The sequence below is a fragment of the Anopheles nili genome, chromosome 2 (genome assembly GCF_943737925.1).
Source record: "Anopheles nili chromosome 2, idAnoNiliSN_F5_01, whole genome shotgun sequence".
Lineage (NCBI taxonomy): Eukaryota > Metazoa > Arthropoda > Insecta > Diptera > Culicidae > Anopheles > Anopheles nili.
Window position 1 is genome coordinate 50,580,823 of NC_071291.1, and position 22,004 is coordinate 50,602,826.

Here is a 22,004-nt window from a genome sequence, read left to right on the forward strand (position 1 = left end):
ATATATATATATATATATTATATATATATTTTATGAACATATATATTTAATTATTTGATGGAATAAACATTAACTTATATTCGATTTAATTATTAATTATTAATTTTCGATATTATTTATGTTTTTTTTATTATTTTTATTATTAGGCTCAAATTTTTAGCAGATTGACCGCTATTCTCAGTTGTATCTTTACAGCTACTATTCGAATCTTATTTTATCTTTTAAGTAATATTCCTTATAGTTGCATTGAGAAGACGTCCAGGGAGTAGGACGTGTTATTCGGTCATCAACGAATTTGCATACAATTACAATGTAAATGAAGAAATATGGCGTTCACTTAAAATTCAATAATTTGCACTCTTCATAAGTTGACTCCGTTCGTATTCGTCGCCTTGAAATTTGTCAATTCCGTACGTGCTACACCAGCCTATACTAAAGTGGTATTCCCAAGATGAGCTAACATAAGTGCAAAAATTGACCAAATCAATGGTCGACGCTTTTGTAAATGATACCAATTTGTTCCAATCAGCGAAGACATTCAGAGCAGTAAATAAATTGTATCAAATATAGCTCTCACCGAAAAAGCTGGTTGCTGTTATAGATATTTAATGGTATGTTCATTATTCACGAGCGATAACTTAAGCCTTGCGATGCCGATCAAAAGCACTGCTCAAAAGTTATTTCAGACTTTAGCTGGATTTTAAAAGCTATCTATGAGCTGGTAACATTTCTTCCTCACAAACTAAAACTCATTAAAACAAAGTAAATAGTTGCCAGTCACACAAAATACCAAATCAAAGAAGTTGTAAATTTAATTCAAAGTGATTGAAATCTTTCGAGGTTGTTTCGAGCAGCTTAACTTCGACCATGTCGTTATAATTGATTGGTTCGTCACCTATCTTGTTTATCCTGTAGTTCCCTATAGATATCAACGTTGAAGTTTTCATTTAGCCCAAAGCCTACTAAATATCCTAATCGATAATAAGAAAGAAGAATTTCACACACCACCGTTAAGTATGTCACATGCCAATGGGCACTAACAAAATAAAAAATTCAATAAAATGCTATGATGTACCATTCATTTAATATAAAATATTATATTACTAGCTGATAAACCCTATTTTATTCGGGTCCACGTAGTTTAAGACAACATAAAGGAGCATTTTTACGTATGCTTGTGTAATTCAATTTTTGATGTGTAAATTTTTTTTTGCTTATTTAGTTGTATTCATTCTATATACGTGATTTCTAGCTTCGTCTTTGAATGTTTTCTATGTCATTTAGTTCACCTTTGGCTGTTGCTGTTGACACATCTTATACAATTGGGTATACCTATACATAAATATCATGCACTCCTTTTTAATCAAATCTAACCTTCTAACCATCTTAGCTATCAAGGAAAGAAATTTTTATCAAATCCTTTCTTTTCTTGTTGTTTCACAACTACCATTTCTCTTCTTAATCTTTGTTTCGTATGATCAAGCCGTTTTTACTAAAAATTTTGTACTTAATCTTGTGACTCTTCCACGTCATCAAATTAATAAAACCTATTTTTTATGCCTAGTGTTTTCCACTTTTTCTTTCGAAAATCCGTTTTTATCCACTATCATTTTTCTTGGACCCGTCATATCAATTTATTTACATAGCAATGAGGAAAAGTAGCATGCTGTAACATCTTGAGCATGTATGACGTTCAAAATCTTTCTATTTTTCTATCTCGTATCCTTATTTCGTCACAATTTTCCATTTTCCTTTATATTTTATCTATATCGCTGTTCCCTTTCAAAACGCCATTCCGAGTTCGTAATCATTACGCTCTGAAATCCATATTTAAATTTATTACACCAACCACATTTCCAACGCAACTCAACACAAATGAAAATTGGATCTTACTGAATAAGGGCATAGCGTTATTAATATTTATACATGGAAAAAAATTCAAACTTTTAAATTTTAACATGCATGGGAAGAGAATGAGTTGAGTTTCTAAGCGCAGTTTAGCGACTAAATAAATGGTAGAAGAGAGACAAGATGCAGGAAACTGAACTGTTTTTTGATGTCTTTGCATTTTTTGTGAATTTTTTTATTATGGAAACAGCAATTCCTTTCCCGTCCATAATGTAAAAGTCACTCGTTAAAAAGAATAAACAAAAAACATTTGTATCGCTGAGCAATATTTGAACATTATTAAATTAGGGTTGCATCCCCTCATTTCCATATTGGAGAATCTGATACTTTGCTACTTCTTGCATATACTGTGTTACGGCGTACATGTAAAGTTGTAGTAAGATTAGGCGATATTTGTTCGACCATTTTTTTTTTCAATATTCCAAATAGGTGTTGTATACCCTGCCACAAATTTGTTTAAAACCGCACTTTTTTAAATTTTGCCTCATGTCATTAAAATCAGACATGATTGGATTGCTTAACTATATTTTCCAATACTCTAATAGGAAAAGCTTTTATTTTCAAAATTTTGTGTAAGAAGAATCATCCTCATCTAAATTCATCCGGACCGAGCTTTACTGCTATGACCGTATAATTTTTTTGTTGATACAGACAGAAGGTTCTTTGGTCACCCCCATGAGTTTTGCACATGCTCACATGAATCTTTGCCACACTATGAATAATAAGAAGCATTTCTGCCATGTTTCAATCAAATTGTTGGCCATATTTTTTTTTCAATAATTTTTCGATGTTTGATGAATGGGGAGTGACAACTATTTGATCCTCGCTTGTAGAACTAAAATTTTGAAACTCATTGTGTTAGGTGATAAAATTGGAGTTGATTTCTGCGACGTTTGTACTCCGAACAGAATATGTTATGACGAACAGATATACCAAACCGGGAAACTTATACTTCACCACATATTGTATAGAGAGTTTTAAGAAACGCATTCGCAATATTCAAATAAACGAATATTATAGACTTTTCGACGGGTGGCTGTATGGAAGCCCTCCTTTATTGGACCGGTGTAGCCAAAATATTTGATTCTTCTGCAAAATATAGAAAAGCATGTGTGCTAAATTTCGGCCAGATCTGTGTTATATATTCTTAGGTGAGTAGTATAGATTTTTAATGGACGGTTGTATGTGAGCTTCCCTTTCTTCCCCACCGGAGTAGCTGACATTTCAGATTCTTTTAAAGAAATGAAAAAGATTCATACATCACAAATTTCAATCAAATCGATGGTTCTTTGTACTTTTTAGTAATTATCAAAGGTTTGTTAGGCACTCCCCACCCCTCCTGCATGAGGGGTTGTATGGGAGCTCCCCTTTTTACCTCGCGGAGTGGATGAAGCTTTGAATACTTGGGCCAAATGTCCAAATGAACATGTTTGCCAAATTTCAGAAAAACTGGACTCCATTTATAATTTAAAGCGATTATCTCTTATGGGGGGGGGGGGGGGGGGAGCTTGTATGGGAGCCCCCCTTTGTTCTTCATTCAGGAGTCTGAAATTTCACCAGTATTAGTTTTAAGTAATGACTTTCAGCCAAACTGACTGATGAACTTTCAGCCAAATTGAACATCGTCTACAATTTTAAGCGAATAATGTTCACTTTTGGGAAGGGGGTTGTATGGGAGCCCCCCTTTGTTGTTCAATGAGAAGGTTGAAATTTTACCAGTATTAGTTTATAGTAATAAAAAATCAAATGTACCAAATGTACCAAATTTCAACCAAATCGGGCATCATTTGTATTTTTAATTAAATATTCGCGAATTGGAGTTGAATTGGAGCCCCCCTTTTGAGGGGTTCTAAAAAAATCAAATCCCTAAAAAAGAGACCATCATACACCTATGTACCAAGTTTGGTACAAATTGATTCAGTAAAAACCACATTGGAGCGCGACCATAGGCACATATCTAATCACCTTATATTCGAAATTTTTGTAACAAATACGTCAAAAAACTCTAAGAAATTTTCTGAATCTCGTCTGGCAGAAGTTACCATAATAAATAACAATATAAATGTTTATTAAATATACATATTCAAATAGTTTTTTAAGATGCTGTTGTATGAGGACAGCTATGACGAGTTTTATCAACCCGAAAACGAAGGTAAGAAATCACTACCGATTTTTTTACCAGTGTTAAGATCATCAGTGAGTCAGTAGGTTGCAAACATTAATTGGTTGACGCCTTTGTTGTTTTTCGTTCACATATAAATGCCATTGAAATAACCCTGCGTGGGTCGTAGCACACACCGTGTCGTACGAAGACGCTTGCAGGTTCGTATTGCTTCTTGTGATGATTTTCTTGAAGCACTCGGTCATTCCCTCCTATACTTTAAACATATAGTATTGCTTTTAGTTATACATATAGTTATACATATAGTATTGCTTTTATTTTCGCAACTGCGGCGTTGTAAAAATACAATCTTGACTATAAACAACATGCGCAGCACTGTTCCCCAGAGAAGTTTTAGATTATAATTGTCACACTATATCCATCACCATTTGAGAAGCATGCGCTTTATAGAAACCTGAATAAACTTTGATGGAAACATACAAGCTTTTCTGCTTGATTTAACAGTTCATCTTATTCCGTTTCTGCTCAAGGTGAACCAAAGCATATCTGATCGACACTGTACATTGGCTTTCTCGAAATCGTTGATGAATTGACCCAGATTAAGCGTAACTTATGTAAGGACGTGCTCCTTTTTTGTCTGGAGCATCCCAGATTTCTCCATGGTTTTGACCGTTTTAAAAGGCAACCGGCAGTCATTGCTGATCATCTTCAGCTCTTGTCGGACGAGTACTTTATTTTCGGCACATGTAACGCACGGGTGCTGAGCCGTTTCTCGAGAAAGAAACACAAATACGCTTGAACATCCGTAGCGTTTACAGGTAAATTAAGCGGAATCACTTGAGATTCCTGACTGTCATGCGAAGATTGAGCTATGCGAGTACTCCATCAACATACAGTATCAGTCTGTTGGTGTACCAAAACGTCAGCGAGACCTGCCCCTTATATGCAAAGCCCAGGACACAAGTCCATTTTCACTTGGAACACAACGGTCGTACATGACTGATGGGAGTGAGATAAAATTATTTAAATTATTTTCGGCTAACTTTTTTTAGCTTTTACCCTGTGGGCGTTACAGAAAGAGTACATTGGGATGGTAGCTAAAATATAGCTTTGCTCGTTAATAATCAAGCATGGCAATTTTCACAACTTTAAATAATCTTCATTGAAAAACATCTTGTAGTTATGACAGTTTTTGGCATTGCGATCTAGCCCGCACAACCGGCTACTATTTTGGAAAGTTTTTGTAGATGACGCTTACAACTGGGAAACAAGACATGATCAAACACCTTCGAGAGAAGATAATTCATCTCGATTTTGTTGCCTTGCTCTAATGCAACTTCAAGAAAGGCTTCAAGAAAAAAAAATACTTATTTATCCACGGTTATTTTTCGCTCTAGCTTAAACTTGATTTTCTACTCTATCAACGCAGAATCACACTTGTCACGTGTGCCGCATAATTTAGTTGTGGTTTTTCATCAACACTATGAACCGCATGAAGAAGGCTATTGAGTAAAACCCTGTGCATATAAATAAATAAAAAGGAGGCCATAAAAAGGAAACCATTTCAATACTTATTATTATTAAGTTTTGTTATAACGTCAAATACGATGTTAGCTAATAAATTCCAATAAATGCGTTTGTGGACAGGAACCATTTAAATCATTTGCCGATATCAAAAATGTCTGCTTTTCTTTTGATGCGGTATAATTCTACAAAATCTAAAGCTACGTTTTATTAAACCACCACTGCCAGCAAATGGTTTCGTGCGCTTATAGGTTAGCTTAATCTATCATTAATCCGTGTATCAAAGCGTCGAATGATGATGATGAATATTTTATTATGTTTTTTGACCCCCAAAACATAATGCGCGAAACAAATTATGGTGTTCATATTATGATCTGAACTCAACAACTATCGACTATCGACTATCTATTTCTATATTAGACCATCACGCACTTATCAATATCAATATTCAACAAAACGTATCAATTTTGAAGAAATGGTATATTGAAATACATGTATTTAAAAAAAACTACACAATTATAATTGATCGATTAAAAACAACAAAAAAATACAACGGATTCGTATTAAATAGTATTTTGTAAAATTATTAATAATAGGTAAATATACAACAATTAGTATGATAGTATGACTGCATGATACAGAGTAATGAATAGTATAAAAAGTAGTTATAATTCAATTCATACACAACTGAGCCATATTTACCATACAAAACTAAAGACTTTCGAAAAGTTAAACAAAATATTCATCAGGCTTCCCATTAACGCGGTGCTTTTACAAAATCACACAACACAGAGAAGTGCATTTTAAAGCTCAAGCATTTTATTAGCGCGCTAAAAGTGACACATGGCACTAATGAAATTATACGTTCACGCAAATGTTTGGAGCAACTTGGAGCGTAAATGGGCATTGTTTTATAGTTCCGTGCAATAAGCAAGCAGAAGAGTCGCCAAGTTGACAACCATAAATCCTACCACTCGACGTCGGCTATAAAACTGTGACTGCGCTTGCTCAGTACAGGTTGGCAAATGGAATGAGATTATCCGTTTAACATTAATGGAGCCAGTCTACTGACTGAGTGATGGGCAAAATGGAAAACGAATGAGGAAGGGAACAAACTCACCTTGAACAAAGAGTTCAACATTCTTAGTTTCTTGCAGGTGCACCTCATCCAGTCATTTAACCTTCACTATACTGAGTTGAAAAGCATTTCACCATAAGCTTAATATTTTTGTACATTATAATTTTTATCCCAACAAAATGTGATGTATCATGTACCAATATAGTACCAGAACAAAAAAAAACATTAGTTTCAATACCAATTTTAACCAATACCAATACCAATACCAATATCAAACCAATTTTTTTAGTATTTTTTTCGAATATGACTAACATCAGAATTATTTTGGTCGTTTACGTATCCACCCTTATAAATTTAATTATTGGATCTTTACTATTTGTATCTATTACGCCAGACCTCAGCAGTTAACATTGTTGAAGCATGCATAACGCCCTCTAGTCAAGCTCAAAAAATATATAGATTCTAGAGAACAGCCCTTTGTAACATGTGTGAAAAAAGGTCTTGTGCTACAATGAAAATGAAATTAATTGAACAAGCTAAGCAGTACCATGCGATCGCTATTTACTATTGTTTTCGGTAGGCTCAGATGGTACACAAAGTATGCGATCATAGCTGGTTTATGGTGAGTATAGTTGGCAGGTTTGCTTGAACGCTCAAACTCCGCAGTGACCCACAAACTGTCACGAGACCATAGTTCCCGCAATGAAGCGCTTTCTATAGAGTTCTCTATAATTGCCGCATTCTCTTAATTGAAGATTGTGGTTTGTTCCTCAAAAGCCGCTTTTTTAGTTGGAATTGGCAGAAGAGGGCACACATAATGCTTCTATCGTCCATCTAGTGTCGGTAATTTCCGGATGAAGCCGCTCTTAAATCGAGTGTGTATCGCTCTTAGATCAGTGGCTAGTTCAACTTGGCAGGAATTTGTCGTCACCATCAGTAAGATGGCAGACGAAACCATCCTATGGCGATATTTAATGGTCAGGCGGCGGATGCGGCTGTGGTTGAAAGCAACCGCCACAGTGCAAACAGAACACGCTACTTGAAATCTCCTGAAAGCATGGAGAAAACATAGAAAATGCATTTCGAACCTTCTGCTACGGAGGGCTACGTTTGAAGTTACATAGGGCACTGGACTTAAATTATAATTGTCTTGCGTGTAGTTTGTACGCATATGTGTCATAATTGCCCTTTGGGGTGGTAGAAGCACCTTTTGTTGTTCGCCGACTGGATGCATCATATACAAATTTTACTGCATGCCTTATGCATATACTCAACATAGATGTCATTAAGTTATGCGAGATTGGAGACTCATCGGTAATATATTCAATCCATCGGATGTATGTTATTAGGGTTCCAAGTGTATGAACATTACTTGAAACAATTTGCTAAATAAATACACACTAACGAATTTTAACATGCTGAGTACAGACGAACATCTTTAATGTGAAAAATAAAGTCTGACTTCAAGATTGTACATCTTTTATTTTTTAAATATCAAACTTCAATAACATACATTTTGCTTTCAAGTAGAGTAGTCGATCAATGTCAGAAATTTAAAGTTCTGAATAGGTTAAACAGCAAGTGAACCAAATGTTAGGTGTTCGATTTGTAAGCAACACAACAAAATTCAAATTTAGCTAATAGTTGCCTGGTAATTTGTTCTAATGTTATGTAATCTTTTATCTAAAAGCAATTAAACCACTGTTAAATAGTAGTCAGGTAATAATATTTTAAAACTTAAAACTGCGTTTTCAGCAAACAATATATGTTTTCATAGAAATATATAAAGGTGTATTTAATAATAGGATCTAAACTATTTCGTTCATTTCATATTCAGCTTCAATATATTTTGTTTTATTAAAAAACAAAATTTATGCATAATATACCTTTATGGATTAGATTGCTAAATCCAACGAAAATTTGGAAGGTAATAAATTACAAAAGGTTAAAAATATTTTCAGATATATAAGCACAGGAAAAAACAAGCAAATATTTTGTATTCAATGAGAACATACAATCAAGCATTTTTCCATCTTATCATATTTCTTGTACGTTAACTTTTACTGTTTATGTATTTGGTTAGATTCCTGCAATATATCATCCAAATCCATAAGCCATCCTGTTTTTGGATTTGGTTAGATTCATGCAATTGTAATGCTTCAATTAACTAGCCCTGTTTTCTAAAACAACCCTTGACACAATGTTTTGCTCTGTTTCCAAGTTCAACTATAATTTAGATTTCTTTATCTTTATTTTTTATGATGATGCTTCAGGAGCATGACTTCAAAATAGTTCATGCAAATGATCTTATACCTTATACCTCACTCCAAAACTAACGGTTGCCTTTATGATATGCACGATTTTTACCTTTGGTCCTAAAGTACTGAATGCGTGTAAGAAAAGTAAACATGTTTACCATTATACGAGAGAACCCATAGCAAAAAATCTTGCTTTCTTTTGTCTTTTAACGGTGACAATACCTGGAATAAAATGAATAAATAAAACAAAAAAATAGGGACGATGGAAGGGTTCCCTCAGTTTTTTTTAGGTTAAACGATTCTACCAACGTGTATTTGATTTTTTCAATGATATACATAACATCTTCCCATGCAATATTGAATTAGAGATGAAAAAAGTTACTCTGAAAACGACAGCCCGTCCTCAAACAGCAATAAATCACTCAAAATAATTCGACATGCTTTATTCCTTCGCCCTTGGTAGCAGGTAGTCCAGTCTATACCCACCATTATCAAAAGCCTGTTGAGCTTCTTCGGTTTTGTGGAACATACTTTCCCACAGATTCTCTTACTCTATTGCAACATGAACGTTCAACAGGGTAATACTCTATACTATGCTTGTACGCCATGCCTTGACCGATCGAGGAGCGTGTAATGTTTGATCTGTAATTAATTCATTTCAACTGAAACATCGACAACTCTATAACATCGAATGAAGCGAATCACTGATCTGTCATTGGAACGAGTGAAGTTCCTGCTTCAACCAATGTCTATAACGCTGCCAAGATGAGATGCAGTTCTCAGCATGAATATTCCATCTGGTCGAGAGATAATAAAAGTAATTTCAATCGTTGAATTCAACTTGATTGGTTTACTTTTAGAAAAATGATGAATGGAAGCTTTATCTATTGATGTGCCCTCCGTGCAAATCTTAAAGTGTACTATGGCAAAGGTGTATAGGCGTACGAGTGTGTTTGAGAATTGCGTATGCATTTAGTGTACACAAGCGATTTCATACAACACGGATGCAGTCACCAACATGTTTAAGACTGTTAAACTACTGCGAATGATGATTTATATCAATTTCAAAACTATAAGCTTAAACAGAGAACCTTTCCGTTGTAACTCTGATAGCAGGCTCTCTCATAAGCCTACGAATTCATATTAAACACAAAAAGGAAATTAATGGGCCCCGTGATGGTCCCCGGTGCATGCGTTGTCATTTATAGCAAGAGACATTTCAATAGCCATAGTTCGATGCAATCGTATGATGATATGTCATGCTTGGAACAGATGAGCAGACAGCTATGAATGGATAATGATGGGAAACCCACAGTTTTTGAGTAGAAGAAAAAATTGGAACAAATATCTCAGATTGCAAACATGTTAAAACATCAATAGTTGTGTGAGAGTTTTATCTATGACCTGTTCCATAGAAATACGCCTAATACGTATTTAAATCTATACAATAACATTCCTTTTAAGTTCAATTCCCTGTTGCACAAATACCAATTACTTAATTATTTTCTGAGTTCCAGGGTGACGCACGAAAATGTTTTGAATATATCAATCACTTATATTCTGGTAAAATCCGAATTGTCTATACATAAATATTATATATATGTATATATATATATATATATATATATATATATATATATATATATATATATATATATATCTATATATATATATATATATATATATATATATATATATATCTATATATTTATATATATATATATCTATATATTATATATATATATATATATATATATATATATATATATATATATATATATATATATATATATATATATATATATATATATATATATATATATATATATATATATATATATATATATATATATATATATATATATATATATATATATATATATATATAAATATATATAAATATACATTGGAGGGGACCGAATAAATACATAAATATATTAAATTTCACATATTGAACAAATAATTTGTTTAGGAGTCTACTTAACAATCGCGTTATTTTGAAAACATTTCGAATGTTTGAATACGAGCATTTGAGAAACCTTTGCATCATTAATCTTGTAAGACAAAAATTAATATCATTTAATCGAAATGATCGTACACTTAAAACTGAGTCAACACAGGCAGTACGATCTCGTAAACTGATCGTATTAAGACTTATTTTGGTTGGCATCATTCATCTCCACGTGATGAAAAACGACCTTCTACAACCTTTATTTCTCTGTCTGTGCCATCCTCTACTATAAACCACAGTTCAGAACCGCTGATCATCGTCAGTATCAGTGATGTTAGTGAGCTCGTCCATCCATGAACCAAATGAGCGTTGTCACATTGTTTTATGTCAGCTATATGATGACTAGTTCGAATTGAAAAATTTTCAAATTTCAGGCTACAACGGACTTTTGTCTATTTCCATGTAACGTACAATTTTATCGGCTAGTATTAGACTTTAGAAAGTATTATAACAATACAAACGTTATACAATACTTTTCAATTCTCTTATAATCGAAGCGCATAGAGTATTTGAAGCCTTTCGGGAAGAAATAATTTCTTTATAAATGTATTTCTCATAAGGATATTACAGCATGCAATTTTATTGTTAGATGAAGCTTATTGCACATTTTCAAATGACATGAAAATATGTAACATCCAATGTCCAATTTTAAACGTTTAAGTTTTATTTTCCTCTTCATTTGCATGTTGGATTGAGTTTTGTTATATTTTTTTACCTTTAAATTATGAAAATAATTACGGTTTTAAAATAGTTTGATATTGATCAAAATACTCAACACAAACTCCATTCCATCATCTCAACGACTTTTACATCACCGCCCACTGCGTAGGAATCCGTTAAAATCGAAGAGAACATGCCATATCGCTTGTTGAGTAATTTAAAATCAATTTGTTGATTTTATGCTCATAATTAATTAATTTCAATTTTTTTCGACACGAAATTCGGTAAATTGGAAGACATTTTAAGATCGCGCATTCTGCAGTCTCGATATGGAAGGAACTTTCGATGATTTTGTAGATAATGTACGTGCGCTGGAACTGGTCAATCTGAATCCGGTTGGCACAAACATAAAAAAAAAACAGTTAAATAATGATCAGCTTTCGTGACAGGGCCGCACTTTCGACCATAAGATGAGCAGTTTGGAAATGCCTGAAGATGACCACCTTCCTTTAACAGGAATTTGCAGTCGTTGGAAGATGTTTGGTGAGAGCATGTAGATGCGGTGGAGGTATAAATTTCAGGTAAAAAAACACAGGTTGTTATCGAGCATGCACAATCCTTGTGCATGGGTCATCACAACGGACCAGTTCAGTTCATTACTGTGGATCAAGGGTGTGTTCGAACATTTTGCAAATATATTATCCATTTTTTATGCAAAATAAACAAAAGCTATTTTTGTGTATCAGAATTGAAAGGAAAGTGTATAATAGGTAACAAAATCAGGTATAACTAACTGGTATACAGAAATGTCTGATATTAATCCCAGCCATGCCTCTCAGCGATAGAAATTCACGTTGTATTATATATCATATTCATTAATCACTTTCAGAAAAGATTAGGATAACTCTATACCATCTCAATATCCCTATTCCAACAAAGTACTGCAACCCATTTGAAGACCTATTTGCAACAATCCTCCGGTTTTCCCCGATTCAGTTTCTGATGTTCAAAGACCTTTTTATGGTAAAACTGCATCGTCTTTTGTTATGAACCTTTTGCTATGTGAGGTTATCCTTTCATGTGTGATGATATATCCGAAAACCGAGCGAGACGTTGAACGAACAGCACGTGACATCATTTTTCATTGAAATCCATAAATCAGGCTTATAATTAAAAATATACCTTCTACCTTGGACAACCAAACCATACCACACAAAAACTTCGAAAACGTTTTTGATTAGTATTTTTTATTGTTAGTCGCCAAACTGTGTGCAGTGCTGCTGTGCCAACCTGTTTGTATGTTGCAGAGTACGTCAACGTTTGTGCCGTTACGCGGAATAATTTTAATCAGATTTGATAAATTTGATATGCAAAATACAAATTTGTCACTTCGATAAGGAGATGCATTCAATACAAGGAAGCTATCAGAAAATTCTTAAATTAATGCAAAATTAATTTCATGCAAAAATTCGTCCAAATTCTTCTCTTTGGCAATTTTAAATTGCTATTTGACAAAAATTGACAAAATAGCAGTCTTGTTGTTACTGTAAATCTCCAAATGGAATCCAATTGAGGTGATCAATTGTGATCAATATTACGGTGGTGGTCGAGATAGTGTACAGGGCAGTTGCTTTATTTACACATTACGCTTTGTGAAGAATTCTTAAATGACTGCTGTACCTTATACTTTCAATCAAATCACATTATGTAACTTCAACTGGATTTTCTCATGCTGTTATTGTCTATCGTTTCCCAAACGTGTACCAAATCTATTGAAATTTAAATGCTAAATATCTCTTAATTCAGATCAAAATTTTTACAATTTGTTTTCCATAGTTAAATGAATTGCACTGCTTTACTTTGAATATATTTAAATAGTATAAAATGCGAATAATGTGCAATGGGTCAAATATATTGCTTAACTTACTAAGCTAAACGTTCAATATTTGATCTACCAGCTGAACAAAAATATGGAAACGGAAATATTTAATTCTACAAATTATGCAACAAAATTTAATGGACGAAAAAAACGTAATATAAACTTGAATGAAATTGAATATGATTTGTCGAATATGATTTGGCGTAGAGGACAACGTTGACGTCGATGACTGTCTATCTTGTGCTATTTGCCACTGAACCATCTGAGTCATTTTTCACGTACAAACCGAACTAAAACTCTCTTTAACAATCGCTTGTATTCACGGAAAACATCACGAACTCATTCAATATCATCTACAGCACGCGCAGGCACCACCAATGTTGATTTGTAGCTGGTACCTTTAATGGTGGCACCAGGAAAAACGACGCGTAAGACATAATATCTTGCAAAATACCAAAAACCTAGCTCAGTTTATCTGGACGTCGGATTTTGGGTTACTTCAAATTGCGACGCAATGGTAAATGTGTTGTTTTTGCTGAGAAACCGGGAAGAGAAAGATCTTCGTACCCAACAAAGAGGCGCACAAGTGTGGGCAAATATTGATGCATGAAATTGATGGCATTAGTCTATTATTAAGATGTCACAACAGTCGACACTCACAGCTCGTTAGTGTCGATGAAAGACGAAACAAGCTCGTACAGAAGCGTGGATTGTTGAAAGTATGAATTCCGGTAATCCTTGCTAAATTTGCACCTTGCCGTTACCAGCTGACGCCCCGAGTATAAAATTACACTCACATAATTCATGAACTGACATTAATACGTCCAGAAGAAAAAACATACCAAAATTGTAAGATTCATCTTAACTTGTATAATGACATGAATATGACGATATATGAGTGATCTTGATTAGAAGCTAAATAACAATTCTTTATGATTTTTAACTATAACATAATTTCCTGAATCACTGCTTCATATTTTTCGCTCTAGTATATCGCGATAAAAAAAACTATTGAATGGTTATACACTTAGCTCAAAAGCTGAATTATGAATTATTTGTTTTTTCTATAAATCTAACATTAACACACTTCTAATTGGATTGATCTATAAAAGATATGTTAGACGTATATGAAAAAAACAAAAAACATATAAAATTCACGATTACCATAAAATACCGCATAATGCGAGCTTTGAGCAAACTAAACAAGCAAATGATAACAGTATGCTTGTCTCGTTGCCATGTTATGTTACGATGTTAACGGTGGTGCTGGTTTATATAAATTTGGCTAATTCACCCTTCACGTGATCTTATAATAGCCTAACACATTTTAAAAATTGTAGTGCACGGCTCACATTGATATAATGGCATGCATGCGAAATGGCTAGTCCTTCGATCGAGATGGTAAACCATTTCGCCGCTAACAGGCGCATCTGTGACTCGAACGTTGTCATCGCTCGAACACGATCGAAATCCGCTCATAACAAAGTTTTTTTTTTGTTTTGAAAATGCTCTCTTTTAAGCGCAATGTTTGCTACTGCCACTTCATGCAAGGCAATGAGGATATGTTCGATGAGCAAATTATCATAAACAGAAGTCATGTTTTGCTTTTTGAATGAATACATATCATCTTACGAGAATAAGTTTTCTTTCATGCGCATTTTTCTCTGATCTGTTTGCTCATATGGGCGCTTGGACCTATATGAATTATCTTGGTTGAAGAATTCCGCCTCGCCATGTATAGCAACAAAATAAATCGCAAACATGATGAAGCGCTATATTTCGCTGCAAAAGGAAAAACAAAAGAAAACAATGATACAATAATGCACGAGCCGTATTGGATAATTTCAGTCAGTAAGGTAATCCTTATGGTGGCTTAACAATAATTCAGTAAGTTGAATCGTGAGCATATAAATTTCTACTATTAATAATTCCTAAAAACTAACCGAATAAACAAAAAAAAATTACCAGCTACTATCTTTAAAACATGTCTGATCTATGTCAATATGATACATTTTAAAAAAGTCTGCTCTAATAATAGTATCGCTAAGAAGATATCAGTACATTTACTGTTCAATGAAACCCAATAACGATCAACGATCACATCATAAAAAACATAAACAAAATAATGTACACACATTTTTATTACAAACAATTTTCTTCGGAACAAAACATTGAATAATCTAAAGCTTTTGTCCATTGTCCACACCTCATGAAATTGTTTTTCAAAACATTAAAAGATTCACAAATTGTTAAATTGATTATGCCAAATTGCATACTGATAGAAATTCATGGTGCCTTTAAAATATAATCATATAAGTATTCGTATTTTGTTCTCACAAAAACAGCGCTTCAAAAATATAGTCAACTATTTACTCCATTTCTGGTAAAACAATACATTAGCACAACATACAAAACATTGCATTCTGTTGGGTACTGATTGAATTTTTTAAATTAACTATTCTACCAAACATGTAACCCACCAATTCACTCAAGTATATCGACATGAATTAAAGGCTATGACTGGTACATCCTACCGACGGCAATAAAAATAAATCAAAAAAGTAATCCTAACTAGCTAAGATTATATGCACTGTTTGAAGCAAAGCAGTCTAAGGGTAAAATCGACCACTAAGGGATTGATAATTTGCATATTGGTAATTATGAACTTAATTTTAGGGTTTGTTATCGAAAGATAAAAAATATCAATATGATGGTCAAAAGTAGGATTGTACGAAAATTAGTGAGAAATTTGTTGGTTGGGTACGCATAACAGTACGCGAAAAAGAACAAGCTATATTAGGAATAACCCCGGTTAGGAAAATTGATAAGGCGGAAAAGTGGTATGAGCAGTAGTAAGTTGGAGAGAATGAATACGAAAGAATTAGGCAATATATTGAAAATATTTTTTTGGATTCCACTTAATGGAGAGTCCGAAAAAACGAATTTCTTTTAAATATGGTTGTGAATATGAAGTTGCAGTTACGCAAACGACGTTACCTTGCCTGAGAGAGTATGGGAGTTAGGTTCGTTAGCAGTAGAGTGCAAGGAAGCTGACGTGAATGACGTGATGATAAAAACCAGAAATAAGTAATATTGTGGTATCACAATAAACAGAACCAAATATATGACATCGAATTAAATAGAATGGATTCATCGCGATATATGAAGATAGAGAAGAGCAGATACATCACAAATACCAACCCAAGTCAATACCGAAGTGTTTGTAAAAGTGAATATTAGTTGAGCCATAAGTGATTTAATTTATTCTATTTATTATTTATTGACTTGTATTGACAAATAAAATAAATATCAAAGCTACGTTTAAATACATATTTTAATTCATATCATTAAAAAATATGAAATAATAATACCTAAATAATAATAAACCTTAAAACGTTAACGTAACGTAAAATAATAAACCTTAAAACGTTAACAAAATCATGCAATTTGAGGAGCTTTTTTAGTAAAACAATATGAGCTAAAGATTATATGTTTTTCTCTTATTTACATTTTGGAAACATGTGTAGAGCGCCAAAGATTGACCAATACATTCAACCGCCTGCTGATTCGCTTAGGTTAGCTATCAAGATTACCCTTTTCTAGTAGTTCAAGCTTCGTCCTTCAGCCAACAAGACGAGTGTATGAAAAATCGAGAAAACGGATTTGTTGGCTGTCACATCTAAAGAGCTACTGGCGAAAGATAAAGTTAGCAGTTTTTGCTTTCTTGCCTTTCGCTTTTCTCTATTCTCAACACACGTTAGAGCATAGCATAAAAAAAAGATTCTTCTTTCTCACCTCTGATTTCAACCAAAATGATTATTGTTTACTTAGCATCCTGGATAAGCCCTATATCGATGCCTATGATCCAAAAAATACTATTCATTTTTTACTAATTTTCGTACCCATTATCAACTACGCGGTTCGAAAACTGTAAGTAATCAAACATAAATATGTATGAGAATATACAAATTTTTGCTGCAGTTTATGTCACACGGCGAAGTTCTATACGCTGCAGTTTGAGATTTGGTTCAGTCGTCGAATGATGCAGGGATTCGTCTCACGACATTTTGATCTCATTCGGGCGCTCATTGTATGAGATGATCGCAGAGGAATTTGACTTTTGAAAGTGAACTGCAGGCCATACATCCCTGCGAGCGGTACCCTATTTTTACAGCGGCAGGTGATCAAGAGATCAAGATAATGTTTTCCCATTTACTTAGGCTGGTGGTGATCGTTGGAGGAATGCTGTGATTTGGATGTGCATTTCACTATAGGAGAAGATGTTTTTGTACCAATCTTATAGAGGTTTTGACACTCAACGCAAGTGTGGAACTATCTTTATAAACTTTGTACTTAATACAAATTTATCATAGTAATGTTGAGTAAAAACACACACTCATATATATATATATATATATATATATATATATATATATATACATATATATATATATATATATATATATATATATATATATATATATATATATATATATATATATATATATATATATATAGACATATATATATATATATATATATATATATATATATATATATATATATATATATATATATTTCGAAAGATAAATAATTAAAATATATGCATAATGGAACATATTGAAGCTATATATAATTAAACTTGTTTTATTGATTTCTGCATTCAACTCAAACTGCCTGCCTAACCTGCATGGAAAATGCATGTAGCAGTTTCCTTCTGGCATCACTTCTGCATTAAATTTTAATCAAAGCCCAACAATGGATACCGTAGTAGGAATATCACACGCTAATCCTAAACATATAAAACATTATAAAAGATTGCTTCTACAATTGTAGATTCTCTCAACATTAATTATTGATTAAACAACTATTAAAGTCTCATCTCAACAATTCAACAGCAGGTTCAACAACTGTCGAAGACAAAATTCATTGCTCTAACGTATCAATAGAATAAAATTCAGATATCGCGATCGATTAAGCAACAAACGAAAAATTCACGTATGTAATAAATGAAGCAAGAAATTATTTTGAACCACTGACAAGTAAATTTTTCGCAATGTAATTAGCATATACATAAAATGTTTCCATTTTGATTCCTGATTTGAGAAAAAAACTGAAGCTCGTAAAGCTTATAGCGCATGGGCCGGATGACCAACCTGCAAAACTTGTTGCCAGAAGGCGATGCTGGTGAACTTATTGCCACGATTTCTTCGCTGGAGGTCTCACAAGAGTTACGTCAGTTTTAGACTCATTCCATTGGAAGATGTTGACAATGTGTTACGAATAATACAGACTAGCTGTTTGTTGATGTATTTTTTTTTAATATTTTATTTATACTTACGACAAAGTAATGAAGAAAATTTTGCTTTGCTTACCTTTGAATCATACTTCAATACTACAACAATTTGTCTCACAGGGCAAATAGAATAACAATACTTTTTTGTAGAAAAGTCAGTATTTGTTTGAACATTGAACATGTATTTTGTTCCACTAGATGTAGCCAAGCTATCACTAACAATGTTGCTGACTTATAATATGTATGTAGACTTCACATAACTAAACTTTTTCAAACAAACTGGCCGATTCGATTTGTTTGTTTAAAGAACCGATGATGCTTAGCCGAATGAAAACTAAAATCTTCCTATAGCTGTTACTTAAATTTATCTTTCACAAATCTTACATTACATGTATATTAATTACGCTGTTGTTATTTGACTTGTATTTCATTATAAAACACTGCGATGCCGACATTTTCCAACAATGTATAAATAAATAAATTAACCATCAACATTGAGTCAGAGGTTCATCACTTTTCTGGCGTACAAATCACTTGTTCTTTCTCTGATGATGCTTGTAATTTACTTTTGGCAAGGCACAAAACATATGCATACACAGCTGCTTGTAGTCAATTGTTTTCTATGATCTTTCCTAGTGCATGTATTAAATTACTAATTTACTCTGAAGCTTCTCCGAGGACAACGAAATTACAAACTACGGACACACTGTTTTACACTTACACTGTTTTACGCAAAGTATTGCGGTAATCTGCTTTTAAACAAAATCAATACAGACTTGTTGTCTCGATCCATTATTCACAGTGACATTCAGCAATAAAAACACAATTCAAAAAGCACCGAATTGCACACAATCACATTGCACGATAACACCATAGCAGTACAAAACACATAAAAAATTTCGGACGAATCATCTTATACACAACTCACGGAATGTAGTCGAGAAAAATATTCAATACGAGCAAATACAATGCTACGTTAACGCGCGCAATTCTCTTGAGAGATAACCCCAAATGGGTGTTCGAGGAACTATCAGTTCCGGCGTTTCGCAATCCAATGGGCTCCGGCACAGGATGTCGGTTTGAGATTTCTTCGACACTCGCTCCACGAAAACCTTACCAAGATGCAACAAGCCGACAGCGCTGGAATCGGGCCTTGCGAGCCGGTGTCCGATCGAAATGTGCCAGAACCGGATAAACAACAACCAAGGAAGTAAAGCCGGCCAATACCAGCAGCAACGACGCAACAAACACGACACAAGCACCCCGGCAGATGAGATGCGTAACGGAGAAGAGTCAAATCAAGACTGGGGGAATCATATAAGTAAAATCAAGGTAACCCCATATTATTATTTTCCCTGATGTTTTGTTGCCTCGTCGTCGCCCTCACCGTAGGCCATCGATACCATCACTCGGTGACTTAGCGATGCGCCTGGTTCGATGGAACGACCCTGCTCGGGTCTTCTCTGCTGCTCGGGTGAGCCGGCCGTGAGAGCTCACCACTCGTTTCTGTGAAACAATATGTGAGTGCTGGCGACTGTCCTTGGCAGAAAAGCTGCGTCAAACGTGAGGGTCTAAAGAAGAGATCATCTTCTGAGTTCCTGTGTGTGAGATACAGCATCCAATTCCTTCAACAGCTATATACTGTACTGCACCTTGGTCTGTTCGATGAGCGTCGTGTACGCTCCCATAGTCAACGCATTTCTGTTTCATTTTTTGGATTACTCGCAAGGTATGTTTAACCTACAAAATGAAGCTATTATGCTTGTAATGAACGGAAAAGACAATAAAAATCTAGAAAAGATGGATAAGAATATTGTTTCTTCTATGCATCTACATGATATTATGTAACCATTCAATTATTTCATTCAATAACATTCAATAACTTCAATTGTAGTTTTCAGTTTTTTTCAATGTTGTGATCTAAAACGAACCTGTATTTGTGTGCAAAAAAATCTTATAAATATGAATAGATAATTAGTAGTACACTTTCTATAAAAGACTATTTTAGCACCATCCAATATGTCATATACTAATCAGATATGACAAATCTTATTTTTATCGATTAAGAACTTCGTGCATGAAACAAGGAGAATTTGCGCTGCATATTGTTTTTTGTGAATTTTCCTTATTATGAAAATTGATTGTTATATGATCTCTAATAATTTATTTTATTTTATATTTCATAGCATGATTCAATCTTACAATTGTAAAGTCAATTAGCTTTGCTTTTAATCAGCTTTTCTTCCACTGATCAACAACTATGATTGAAATTATGTTCAAAGGCATAATCTCTTTTGAGCTACTTTATAGTTTGTATACAGAAGTGAATTGAAATAAATTACCAATAATAATAAACTAATTAATAACAAAAATTAGCTTAAGAAAAGAAACCAATCTCCTCTTTTGAAATGATATAACTGTATGCATTTTGTCAGAAATTGACGAATAAATTAAATGACGCACTTCAAGGAGAATTGTCAGTATTCAGATTATATGAATTATATTTTGAACATATGATGAATTATATTTTTGATTATATGATTATATTTTGAGGAAACTGTGCAATTGTAGTTATACCAGAAAGAGCTGTTCTATCTTTTTTCGAAGTAGGTAAGTATAAATATAATTATATACTTACTGCTCACGGTGCTGGCTAAGCTCAACGCATCTTTAGTACTTGTAAAGCATCACGACGCTTGCCAAGGTCTGACGACATCGTTATACATTGCAACCTGTTCCTTGCATTGCCGAATGAAATCACTGGGTTCCATACTACTTGATGCGAAGGCAAAGTTTATTTTAGAAATGAAGCAGATGCTTCAAGTCTTTCCAGCTCATGGGCTTACACTGGCCGCACGGATTGTTCAACTAATCCGCCTAGAAAGAGAAAATCAGTAGCTTTGTACGATGAACCTGGACACTGTCGACAGTAACATGGAAACTTGCCGCCGCAGTGCAAATACACACTTCACTAACGTTTCAAGCAATCCACCACTATTCTGGTTTCCTATGTCACCTCAGAATCCACCGGCAGCCGTGCGATTCCGCGATAGCGAATTGGCGTGTTTTCCCACTTTTCGAAGGCCGAGCAGCAGGAATGATGCTTCATGAATCCCTTTCACGTGTTCGATGCATCTGCAATCGAAAGCTATCCGTTCACTCGATTCCACCACCGTGCCCCCGAGTTTTCCTATTTCATTGCCTGATCATTTTTGTGGGTCAAATTAACTTTCGTCGTGGTGCGATTAGTTATTGAATGGTGATTATG

General features: G+C 33.9%; 1 protein-coding gene across 1 annotated transcript in view; it reads right to left on the reverse strand.

Moving 5' to 3' along the window:
* LOC128731640 (protein embryonic gonad) overlaps positions 1-18,914 on the reverse strand; it is a 34,983-nt gene extending 16,069 nt beyond the window's left edge. The window contains exon 1 of the mRNA XM_053824772.1: positions 18,816-18,914. The gene's annotated coding sequence lies outside the window, so the exon portion shown is untranslated. The remainder of the gene's footprint in view (positions 1-18,815) is intronic.
* Positions 18,915-22,004: the final 3,090 nt, after the last annotated feature.